The 12,723-nt window shown below is 42.8% G+C and overlaps 1 long non-coding RNA gene across 2 annotated transcripts; it reads left to right on the top strand.

Moving 5' to 3' along the window:
* Positions 1-10,716: 10,716 nt before the first annotated feature.
* LOC124281160 lies at positions 10,717-12,718 on the top strand. Of its 2 annotated transcripts, none has more exons than XR_006899858.1 (3): positions 10,717-10,832; positions 11,446-11,560; positions 12,675-12,718. It is a non-coding gene; the product is annotated as an uncharacterized LOC124281160 (long non-coding RNA). The 2 variants fall into 2 exon arrangements; XR_006899859.1 differs by having other exon boundaries at positions 10,719-10,832; positions 11,458-11,560.
* The last annotated feature ends 5 nt before the right edge of the window (positions 12,719-12,723 follow it).

The raw sequence follows: 12,723 nt of genomic DNA, 5'->3' as shown, positions 1-12,723 counted from the left end.
CTAAAGCATTTACATGATACAGGAACAGCACAGGGGGCGGACCTTGCCAACCCAAAGCAATTACATGATACAGGAACAGCATAGGGGGCGGACCTTGCCAACCCAAAGCAATTACATGATACAGGAACAGCATAGGGGGTGGACCTTGCCAACCTAAAGCATTTACATGATACAGGAACAGCATAGGGGGCGGACCTTGCCAACCCAAAGCAATTACATGACACAGGAACAGCATAGGGGGCGGACCTTGCCAACCCAAAGCAATTACATGATACAGGAACAGCATAGGGGGCGGACCTTGCCAACCCAAAGCAATTACATGATACAGGAACAGCATAGGGGGCGGACCTTGCTGACCTAAAGCATTTACATGATACAGGAACAGCACAGGGGGCGGACCTTGCCAACCCAAAGCAATTACATGATACAGGAACAGCATAGGGGGCGGACCTTGCCAACCCAAAGCAATTACATGATACAGGAACAGCATAGGGGGTGGACCTTGCCAACCTAAAGCATTTACATGATACAGGAACAGCATAGGGGGCGGACCTTGCCAACCCAAAGCAATTACATGACACAGGAACAGCATAGGGGGCGGACCTTGCCAACCCAAAGCAATTACATGATACAGGAACAGCATAGGGGGCGGACCTTGCTGACCCAAAGCAATTACATGATACAGGAACAGCATAGGGGGCGGACCTTGCCAACCCAAAGCAATTACATGACACAGGAACAGCACAGGGGGCGGACCTTGCTGACCCAAAGCATTTACATGATACAGGAACATCATAGGGGGCGGACCTTGCTGACCTAAAGCATTTACATGACACAGGAACAGCATAGGGGGCGGACCTTGCCAACCTAAAGCACAGTAATTCCTGTAGATGGAAGTTCTTCCATCACTGAATTCCACAAACAATATATTCTTCATCATTGACACATGTTTTCAGTTATTCAAAGGATGAAATTTGGCTTATTTCCCATGATTCTGACAGATACCGGTATTTCCTGGTTTATTTTGTCAATTCCAAGTTTTGAAAATACTTCATGTTATACCTTGTGCTCTGAATGAATAAGCATCCATTCCAGGACCTAGAAGACATTAGCAAGTGTAGAGCCTAGTGAATTATGTGATACACTATGAACGTCTGTTGAACCTGTTTAATCACAACACCCAACATTCAAACAGGAAGAAACAAATTGTCAAGCCCAAGTAATATTTGAGTACAATGGGCCTCGAAAGGAAATACTTTATGATTCGTTTATATGCTTAAGTCCAATCATTTCTTCACCTTTAACTTAACCCCTTTGCCCATGTTTCATTCTTTTTGTTAACTAATGACATGTAAATATCCCTGGATATTCATGTTAAAATATGGCAATAAAACTTTATCAATAGTTTTCCCAATCAGATGTTGTTAAGACTTTTTCAACCTAAATCAATATAAGGTCAGATTGAGATGTGAGATTCTACGTGAGTTTCCAGATGAAACAGAATGGCTGATTCATGCTAAAAATATATCATAATTGACTTGGACAGAGTTGATGAACATAGAAATGGTTTGAGATGAAAATCAGAACCAACAACCTACCATAAGTTCAGTGTGTTATCACGACTGACAATATGGTCACACTGAAAGTACACATAAAATACATCCTAAATTAGCCACTGTAAAGTCTCCATTCAATTTTGCTACTATCGGCTGCCTATTCACTACAATAATGTTTGTTGGAAAAACAGGACTCCTCCAACAGACATCTCAAATTACACTCATAAATATGAATTCTGAGAAAAGATAGGAGTGACTGTGAGATCCCTTCCAAAATGAGTGAGTGAGTATAGTTTTATGCCGTTCTTAGCAATATTCCTGCAATGTCATGGCAGGGGACACCGGAAATGGGCTTCACACACTGTATCCATGTGGGGAATCAAACCCAGGCCTTCAGTGATGAGCAAATGCCTTAACCACTGGACTACCTCACCGTCCCCTTCCAAAATGAGGCATTGGAGGTGAGGCTAAGAATACTATGGCGACATACACAGTACAACCAGTCAATTACAATTCAGGTATTTTTCCTCACGGTATTTGACAACAATAAAGGACAGCAAAAGAAAATACTTCATGGTAAGTAACATAAGGGGAAAATTAAAGATAAAGTTATGAACACTATAAAAAACCCACACGATCTAGATAATAGCAAGATCAAGTTCACAACAGTCATTAATTGTTTCATTTCCTGTCAGTCTATTGTAAAAAAACATGCAATTAGTCACACTATCAATTATTCGAGGCTACTTTATGACATAAATATATATATTATTTCGAGAATGACATGAAAAATTCTGAAATGGTGATAACTGTTACAGTTAGTTATGAGAAAACACTTCTTAGATTCCCTACCGCCGCGTTATATAAAAACACGATCGTTGGCTGTGAACGGCTAGACTTATCGGTGAATAGCTAATTAAGTATCATAATTTATTTGGTTTAATTAATTTAACTAACAGCCAAGTAAATTTGTAAATAACGTTAAAATATGGCGATAACTGTTCGGCAACCAGTTATCCTTACTTTCTCTACTGCAGATTTGGTCTACACACAATACAAACTAGATAGTCAGTGGTTTCAAATCTCAATAACAGCCTTCTGCCTGAAACAGCCAATTTGATGCCTGCATCAACATGCATGAGTCTCCAAGGAAATGTGTAAGTTATCAAAATAAATGTCGATTTTTCCTAATTAATCAGATGATCTTTAACAAAGCATATTGATAAAACTTTCCTTTTCATCATGATTAAACTTGCACAAGTCTCTATGGTAATAATGAATAGTTTAAATGATAATTTATAAAAAACATTACAAATAACAGACTGGGGTCTTTGTACTGTCCCCTTATCTAGACTTGCCTCTTTAAAGGATAGAATTACTATACATACATGGGTTTAGCACTCAGTACAGCCTTGGAGCATGGCTACATCACGATCTATGTCATTTTCAACGGAGGTTCAGAGCTTTAAAATCTACAATTAACAGCAGTAAACATTCTGTGATATAAATGAATTTCAGTGTTGCCATACTTAACAGGTACTGTTCACATACATAGAGAGAAACTTCAGCATCACAAAAGACAAATCTGCGTCACTAACAACATTTCAACTTTACACTGACACCAACTTGTTATTGTCACCTATGATACATTCCACACAAACTGATCCATCTTTAAACCTTTAGGAGGTTACTCAGGTGGTCCCATAAGCTGTCACCAATTACCTGTTCAGAGTTACCTGGTCTACATTCTACATCTTGACCACTTCCCTTTCATACTACACTGAAGAGCTGATACACCAGAAATACATTGCAAAGTGCCTTTTTAAAAAAGCACACACACAATATATACACACTCAACCCTATTTACCATGCGGTAAACAGTACTGGCGTGACACACAGACCTGCATGTAATGCGTACAGATCTTTCCTTCACGGATAACAGGATCATTTTTCAATGGAAATCTATAGGAATGGTTTGAAAATTCTCCGTCCGGTGCGGAAGCGCAGGGTCAAGCTAAGCGAGTACAATTACTGAAGGTAAGTTTCAGTTCACCTAAAAATCGTCCAGAAGGCAGGGTTTCGGATATAAGGGGTCCGGTAAATCGGGTTTGACTGTATTTGCTTCAAGGTCTGTCTGTAGAACAGGCGAGGACAAGATAAGAGCGTGATGAGTTGTACCACCAAGAGAACAGTATTAAAGTTACTTCTGATGGACAAGAGCATTTCCCACAGCCAACATGATAGAGAAACTAGTCACATGGCCAGCAGAACCCAAATGTAGACTGAGAAAAAAGAGCGGATCACATCAAAGCACAAGTGTTCCTTTATTTTTCCCCAGGTTTCTTCACAAGCTTTGTATCGCATAGCTTGTGAAGAAACCTGAAAAAATAAGTTCATCCAACATTGAACCATTCTGTCACATTCATAATGTCTATCATTATATCCTGAGTGAGTGAGTGAATTTAGTTTTCGCGCTTTGTGCAATATTCCAGCAATATCACGGCTGGGGACACCAGAAATGGGCCTCACACATTGTACCCATGTGGGGAATCGAACCAGCGTCTTTGGTGGCGGCGAGCAACGTTAACCACTATGCTACCCCAACCGCCCCATTATATCATGAGTCTTGTTAGCATACATTATACGGGTATGTACAAAAGGACACAACCAAAAGTAGAAACATTCTAATACTGAAACAAAAAGAATAATTCTTTGAGGGTGTATCTGGTCAATCTATCCACAATTAAATCTTGTTTGGCTTCAATCATATTCTGCCCATATAGGATTGTTTACTGTTGTCAAAGCAATGACTTTGGAACAGGCAAATATAAAATGCTGGTGCTAAAGAATACTATGGATGCCTTCAAGGGCCATTCGTTTTCTTAATTTTTTCTTAAAATTTCAATATGATATGAATCTTGAAATTCAACTTAGCATCTTGAAATGTCAAGAAAAAGGAAAAGAACCTGCATGGCCCTAAAAGGCTTCCATACAATACCCAACCTTGACCATCCTCTGGCACAGATTCCATTTCATGTAAAGGACAAAATAGCTGTGAAAATCATATGACTGGATAAAATCATATCTAGCTAGTATGTTTAAGTATATTAGTAAACACATGGTAAAGTTAAGAACCTATTTTCAAGGTGCACAATAAAAACATTTTATGATGGGTAGTTTTTAGGTTTAAATTATATGCACAAAATATTGAAAGGCTTGTCTATACATCACGGAAGCCTTTTAGGGCCATTTGTTTCGTTTCTTTTCTTGAAGATGGGAAACACAGTAAAAATATAAACAGTCTGATAGTTTGGTCAGAAGCCTACAGACATCTTGTCTGATGACTAGAACTCCAGGCTGTGTTTATCTGGAGAGACAAGGATAGAAAACTTTGGATTCCATCTCGAACGCCCAATGTTTTTGTGGAAATGATTCCCATGGCCATCAGACTGAGGCACCACACTGTTAATATCACACACTGTCATCTGTATCACACATCACATCATGCAAGGACAGAGTTACAAGGTCACTCAGAAAGCTACGCCAAACAGAAAGCCACCAGCAAAGGACCCAGCAAGCAAGACATTCTGCTGCAAAAATTTCTTTGCCTGAAATATACAAAAGAACATTTATATTATCGCCTGTTATATTTGGGATAACACTTTCTTAGTAAAGTACAGATTCCAGTACTTTTGGGGGGATTGAGTCCCATGCGGGATTTGAACCCACGCCATCAGTCAGGCACCTAATCGCCAGCACACAAAGTCAGACGCCTAGACCGCTCAGCCACCGCGGCTTTCATAAAAATGGAAGTCGGACAACTGGTAGTCTAGACTGCGGACTTTGTGTACCCTCTGATAAGTGTTAATCGGCACAGCTCCCACAGCGAAAGCTATGAAATACACAATGCCATTTTAGAAAGTGGTCAAATGTAACATATGTTATATTTGGGATTACACTTTCTTAGTAAAGTACAGATTCTAGTACTTTTGGGGATTGAGTCCTATCCGGGATTCGAACCCAAACCCTCAGAGTCAGGCACCTAATCAGAGGGGTACACAAGGTCTGCAGTCTAGACTACCAGTTGTCAGACTTCCATTTTTGTGGAAGCAGCGGTGTCTGACTTTGTGTGCTTCATGATTAGGTGCCTGTCCCGATATGACTCAAAACCACCCCACCCAAAAAAAGTACTAGAATCTGTACTTTACTAAGAAAGTGTAATCCCAAATATAACATACGTTACATTTGACCACTTTCTAAAAAATGGTATTGTGTATTTCATTTATATTATCAATGCGAAACATTTTATTAAAAATATTAGATGGGTATAGTCGGTTTCATTCAAAAGCGGATAGATGAATCAGAATCTTACTGGAAACTAATAAACATATAATGCTCAATGATCATAATCAAAACATCAGACCAACTCTGTGAGTTCTTAGCAGAATTTATGTCCTACATATATAAAAGTTGGTTAAAGGTCATATGCAACATAAAACATAACTTTGCAGATTCTGATACCTTTCGATATGGACTTGCAGAAACAAATGATCAAAAATTGCAAAAAAGTTATAAAGTTGAAAAATAACGTCATGAAACACACACACACACACACACACACCGAAATTTGCTGGGGTGAAAAGTAGTTTCAACAGCTGTGCTGCACTGCGCTCATGGCGCATGGGCAGTGAAAATGTGTCTGCCTGCCTGTCTGCTAATGACAATATGCAATACACAACTGCAATCACTGACCACATGCAATTGGAACTTAACACCTATCAGGCATATAACGCATTGATTTATGGCTTGTGCACCCGAGTTCGGTCTATGTCACATGATGTAATTACACAGACAGGTGTGATACTTGTGTAATATACGGACACTATACCTACTGTCACATATATCTTTAACTACGGTAGTTCAGTGAGTGAGTGAGTTGGGTTTTAGCGCTTTGCACTATTCCAGCAATATCACGGCAGGAGACACCAGGTATGGGCTTCACAGTGTGCCCAATGGTATCTCACGGCGGGAGACACCTGGCATGGGCTTCACAGTGTGCCCAATGGTATCTCACGGCAGAGGACACCAGGCATGGGCTTCACAGTGAGCCCAATGGTATATCACGGTAGAGGACACCAGGCATGGACTTCACAATGTGCCCAATGGTATCTCACGGTGGGAGACACAAGGCATGGGCTTCACAGTGTGCCCAATGGTATCTCACTGCAGAGGACACCAGGCATGGGCTTCACAATGTGCCCAATGGTATCTCACACGGGAGACACAAGGTCTGGGCTTCACAGTGTTCCCAATGGTATATCGGCGGGGAGACACAAGGCATGGGCTTCACAGTGTGCCCAATGGTATCTCACTGCAGGAGACACCAGGCATGGGCTTCACAGTGTGCCCAATGGTATATCAGCGGGAGACACAAGGCATGGGCTTCACAGTGTGCCCAATGGTATCTCACACATGGAGACACCAGGCATGGGCTTCACAGTGTGCCCAATGGTATATCACGGCAGAAGACACCAGTCATTGGCTTCACAGTGTGCACAATGGTATATCACTGCAGAGGACACAAGGCATGGGCTTCACAGTGTGCCCAATGGTATCTCACTGCGGGAGACATGAGGCATGGGCTTCACAGTGTGCCCAATGGTATCTCACGGCAGAGGACACCAGGCATGGGCTTCACAGTGTGCCCAATGGTATATCACAATAGAGGACACCAGGCATGGGCTTCACAGTGTGCCCAATGGTATCTCACGGCGGGAGACACCAGGCATGAGCTTCACAGTGTGCCCAATGGTATCTCACGGCAGAGGACACCAGGCATGGGCTTCACAGTGTGCCCAATGGTATATCACGGCAGAGGACACCAGGCATGAGCTTCACAGTGAGCCCAATGGTATATCACTGCAGAGGACACCAGGCATGGGCTTCACAGTGTGCCCAATTGTATCTCACTGCAGAGGACACCAGGCATGGGCTTCACAGTGAGCCCAATGGTATATCACTGCAGAGGACACCAGGCATGGGCTTCACAGTGTGCCCAATGGTATCTCACGGCAGAGGACACCAGGCATGGGCTTCACAGTGAGCCCAATGGTATATCACTGCAGAGGACACCAGGCATGGGCTTCACAGTGTGCCCAAAGGTATCCCACTGCAGAGGACACCAGGCATGAGCTTCACAGTGAGCCCAATGGTATATCACTGCAGAGGACACAAGGCATGGGCTTCACAGTGTGCCCAATGGTATATCACGGTAGTGGACACCAGGTATGGGCTTCACAGTGTGCCCAATGGTATCTCACTGCAGAGGACACCAGGCATGGGCTTCACAGTGAGCCCAATGGTATATCACTGCAGAGGACACCAGGCATGGGCTTCACAGTGTGCCCAAAGGTATCTCACTTCAGAGGACACCAGGCATGAGCTTCACAGTGAGCCCAATGGTATATCACTGCAAAGGACACAAGGCATGGGCTTCACAGTGTGCCCAATGGTATATCACGGTAGAGGACACCAGGCATGAGCTTCACAGTGAGCCCAATGGTATATAACGGTAGAGGACACCAGGTATGGGCTTCACAGTGTGCCCAATGGTATCTCACTGCAGAGGACACCAGGCATGGGCTTCACAGTGAGCCCAATGGTATATCACTGCAGAGGACACCAGGCATGGGCTTCACAGTGTGCCCAATGGTATATCACGGTAGAGGACACCAGGCATGGGCTTCACAGTGTGCCCAATGGTATCTCACGGCGGGAGACACCAGGCATGAGCTTCACAGTGTGCCCAATGGTATCTCACGGCAGAGGACACCAGGCATGGGCTTCACAGTGTGCCCAATGGTATATCACGGCAGAGGACACCAGGCATGAGCTTCACAGTGAGCCCAATGGTATATCACTGCAGAGGACACCAGGCATGGGCTTCACAGTGTGCCCAATGGTATCTCACTGCAGAGGACACCAGGCATGGGCTTCACAGTGAGCCCAATGGTATATCACTGCAGAGGACACCAGGCATGGGCTTCACAGTGTGCCCAATGGTATCTCACGGCAGAGGACACCAGGCATGGGCTTCACAGTGAGCCCAATGGTATATCACTGCAGAGGACACCAGGCATGGGCTTCACAGTGTGCCCAAAGGTATCCCACTGCAGAGGACACCAGGCATGAGCTTCACAGTGAGCCCAATGGTATATCACTGCAGAGGACACAAGGCATGGGCTTCACAGTGTGCCCAATGGTATATCACGGTAGTGGACACCAGGTATGGGCTTCACAGTGTGCCCAATGGTATCTCACTGCAGAGGACACCAGGCATGGGCTTCACAGTGAGCCCAATGGTATATCACTGCAGAGGACACCAGGCATGGGCTTCACAGTGTGCCCAAAGGTATCTCACTTCAGAGGACACCAGGCATGAGCTTCACAGTGAGCCCAATGGTATATCACTGCAGAGGACACAAGGCATGGGCTTCACAGTGTGCCCAATGGTATATCACGGTAGAGGACACCAGGCATGAGCTTCACAGTGAGCCCAATGGTATATCACGGTAGAGGACACCAGGTATGGGCTTCACAGTGTGCCCAATGGTATCTCACTGCAGAGGACACCAGGCATGGGCTTCACAGTGAGCCCAATGGTATATCACTGCAGAGGACACCAGGCATGGGCTTCACAGTGTGCCCAATGGTATATCACGGTAGAGGACACCAGGCATGGGCTTCACAGTGTGCCCAATGGTATATCACGGCAGAGGACACCAGGCATGAGCTTCACAGTGAGCCCAATGGTATATCTGGGCAAAAGTGTTGTCGTTAGTTAATTGTTTTACGCCGCACTCAGCAATATTTGAGCGATATGGTGGCGGTCTGTAATTAATCCAGTCTTGACCAGACAATCTTGTTATCAACAACATGACCATTGATCTACACAATTGGGATGCGATGGCACATGTCAAAAGAGCCCGACCACCCGATCTTGTTAGTCGCCTCTTAAAAGCATGGGTTGCTGAAGACCAATTCTAACCCGGATCTTCACAGGTGGCCAAAGTATCCTTTGCTCCACTATACATGTGGGTAGAATGAACTGCATTTCTTAATTACATGTCGTACAGTCTGCACCGAAACTTTAGAAACACACAGGTCACAGGTATCAACAAACATATCCGGTTGTACGTCAAAGAACCTCAACGTGGGCATCCCCTGGGCATCAGCTTGTCTTCAATACTGGTAAACAAGCATGTGAGTGTGACCACCCTTGAACATCAACTCCATGCAATATATCAATGAACATGTTGAGTCATCTACAAGTCTTATATTACACGTCAACACCCACAAAACTTTCAATGCCGAGAGGAGGGAGTCTGCATGTACTATGACAATTATCTTACATTTTGTAAAATCCCAGGATACCGCTTGTTGGCTTCTTTATGTAGTTCTTTCTTGGCACGATTCACACCTTGTTCAACTTTGTCCCAGTTGACACGGATATAGCCTTGATGTTGAGCAAGCCGTAAAAACAGTTAGGGAAACACGGATCAGAACGTGTGAATGTTTGTGCATGCCACAGTCCGTAACGTAGAACTCAGCATCATCAGAACATCCAGGATATCAATTTAACATACAATGGATAGCTTTTGCAACAAGATAAAGTCAACAGATATTTTCAGTATCTGTTGGGGTCATATATGGATATTGAGGCACATTAGAGAGGTCATATGCTGATTTTTCACAGTCTAAACAAACATGGCGTCACATGGTACTGTCAGTGCAATGATCCAAGAATATTCATGTCTTTTAATGATAGATGGAATGAGTGAGTGGGTTTAGTTTCACGCCGCACTCAGCAATATTCCAGCTATATGACGGCGGTCTGTAAATAATCAAGTCTAGACCACACAATCCAGTGATCAACTGCATGAGCATCGATCTAGGCAATTGGGATACGATGACATATTTGTGACATAAAAATACTACCTTTAGTATCGCTTACATCATAGCAAAGCGACTCTCCCAAAGCATCCGTAATATCAAGCAAAGGAACATATGTAACTTACATTCTATCATTCCAGCTACAATGATCACACGATCCTTTGGTGAATGATAAGGCATCTTCGGAAAGTCTCTTTGCTGTGGTATAAGCGACTCTAAATTTGTTCCGCGACGCCACGGGAGATAACTCTATTGCACACACTCTGCGAGTGGGTATCAACAAACGAAGGCACGACGAAAGATATGCGGACCGATTAAAACAAGGTAAAACCACACCTCTGGTAATGTTTTAAAGAAATACATGTGTTTATAGCGTAGTTTTGCTAGTATAATTAAATAAATACGGAAAAATAAATGGATATATTCATATAATGCCGCCCAAGATTGTCAGTGTCTGAGTGTCGGGTACGTGGATCAACACATGGCTGTCAACTTCACTCGGTATGACTTCCGCCCGTATCACCCCTAAATTTTAACGATGAGGAAAATATGATTTGGTTATATGATTTGACTAGAAGACATAACATAAGTTATAATGACATTGTGCATACAGACACAAGCAAAATGGTAATTTAAGGGGGGGGGATACGGGCGGAAGTCTTTTCCCAATTCCTGTTTCAGACTCCAACACTAATTCTATGGGGCTACACATCATTGGGTTATGATTACTTTTAAATTTCGATGCACTTCACATGTGAATTCAATAGCCTAGTAATAATCAACATGATCAATAGTGACAGTTTATAGAAATCTGTTAATGGTACTAATCTCCTTTAGTGTATATCCAGCCTCCAGAAAGAATTGTTGTCTGCTTCGTGATGTATGCAGTTTGTCATGGCAGGTGTTTTGCAGCCTAATATCCATTTCATTGTTCCAGTATATTCAACAGGTGCTATCTTGGCAAAAATGGGACGTTATTCAGATAGTGATGATGATTATGATCTGAAGAAATCAAAGAAAAAGAAGAGGAGAAAGTCTAGGTCCAGATCAAGGTTGAGTATATCCTCAATATCTTCATCATCATCATCATCATCATCATCATCATCATCATCATCATCATCATTATTTCTTGTTTGCTCATGGACTTGTCAGACTGTGTGGGCTTCTGAAATATTGTGTTGGGCAGCCATACAATAAACATTAAAGTCTAGGGGGAAAATGAAACCCACCCAGGTTCCCTGGATGTTGCACTGGCTCGTCACTGCTGGTTTTAATAATAATGATAATAATAATGTATTTATTATATCCATTGTAAAGATGATGAGTGGTGCTGTGACAAAATTGGGGAAGGAAATAGTTCATATGGGTTTTTCAGAAAGGCAACAGTGAACATTTTCATCAATGCTATAGCAAAGGTTATGTTTCAAGAAGTTTAGTGAAGGAAAACATTAAGCAGTTTCAAGAAACAAAAAGTTGTGATTTCACCAGTGAAATTTAAGCAATGATACCCCATTTTCAACAGCAATATGCACGAAAATATTTCACAAAATCATACACATAAAATACCGAACTGGACACAAGTTTTCAGTGTTTCAATCTAGGCAGTTTGTTTACACCATTTTAGAAAATGGACCAGGTTTACCCATGAATATCCGGGTTAGAACTGCTCTTCAGAAACCCATGCTTGTTGTAAGAGGTGACTAATGGGATCAGGTGGTCAGGCTCGCTGACTTGGTTTGACACATGTCATTGTATCAATTGAGTAAGTTGATGGTTATGCTGTTGATCACTGGATTGTCTGTAAATCAGATATCGCTGGAATATTGCTGAGTGCAGTGTGAAACAACAAACAAAATAAAAAAAGACCTGCTCAGATTACAAGTGGAAACCACCTTTCAGTGTTGCTTGGAGTTCACTTCTAATCCAGCTTGAATCCAAATTTGTAGCATAAATGAAGCATTGAGAACTGGTTGAGAACTGTGGTACTCATATACTGCTTGTCAGTAAGGACTACTGTCAACATGGACACTCGAATCTTACTTGTCCTCAGCCAATTTTGTAGTCAAGGGCCAGCATACTAGCATGCATTTCAAAGGCAGTTTAATGTCTTATCGCCGATCAATGAATGGCCATAGAGTAATATATTCATCATCTGCTTGTGTACAGATCGGCCAGCAGTGGAAGCAGCAGATACTCCAGTAAGCATAAAAGTCGA

The sequence above is a fragment of the Haliotis rubra genome, unplaced genomic scaffold (genome assembly GCF_003918875.1).
Source record: "Haliotis rubra isolate DU_JTF1 unplaced genomic scaffold, ASM391887v1 Scf28, whole genome shotgun sequence".
Classification (NCBI taxonomy): domain Eukaryota; kingdom Metazoa; phylum Mollusca; class Gastropoda; order Lepetellida; family Haliotidae; genus Haliotis; species Haliotis rubra.
The sequence above is the reverse complement of the archived record's forward strand: the minus strand, read 5'-3'. Positions and strand labels throughout refer to the sequence as shown.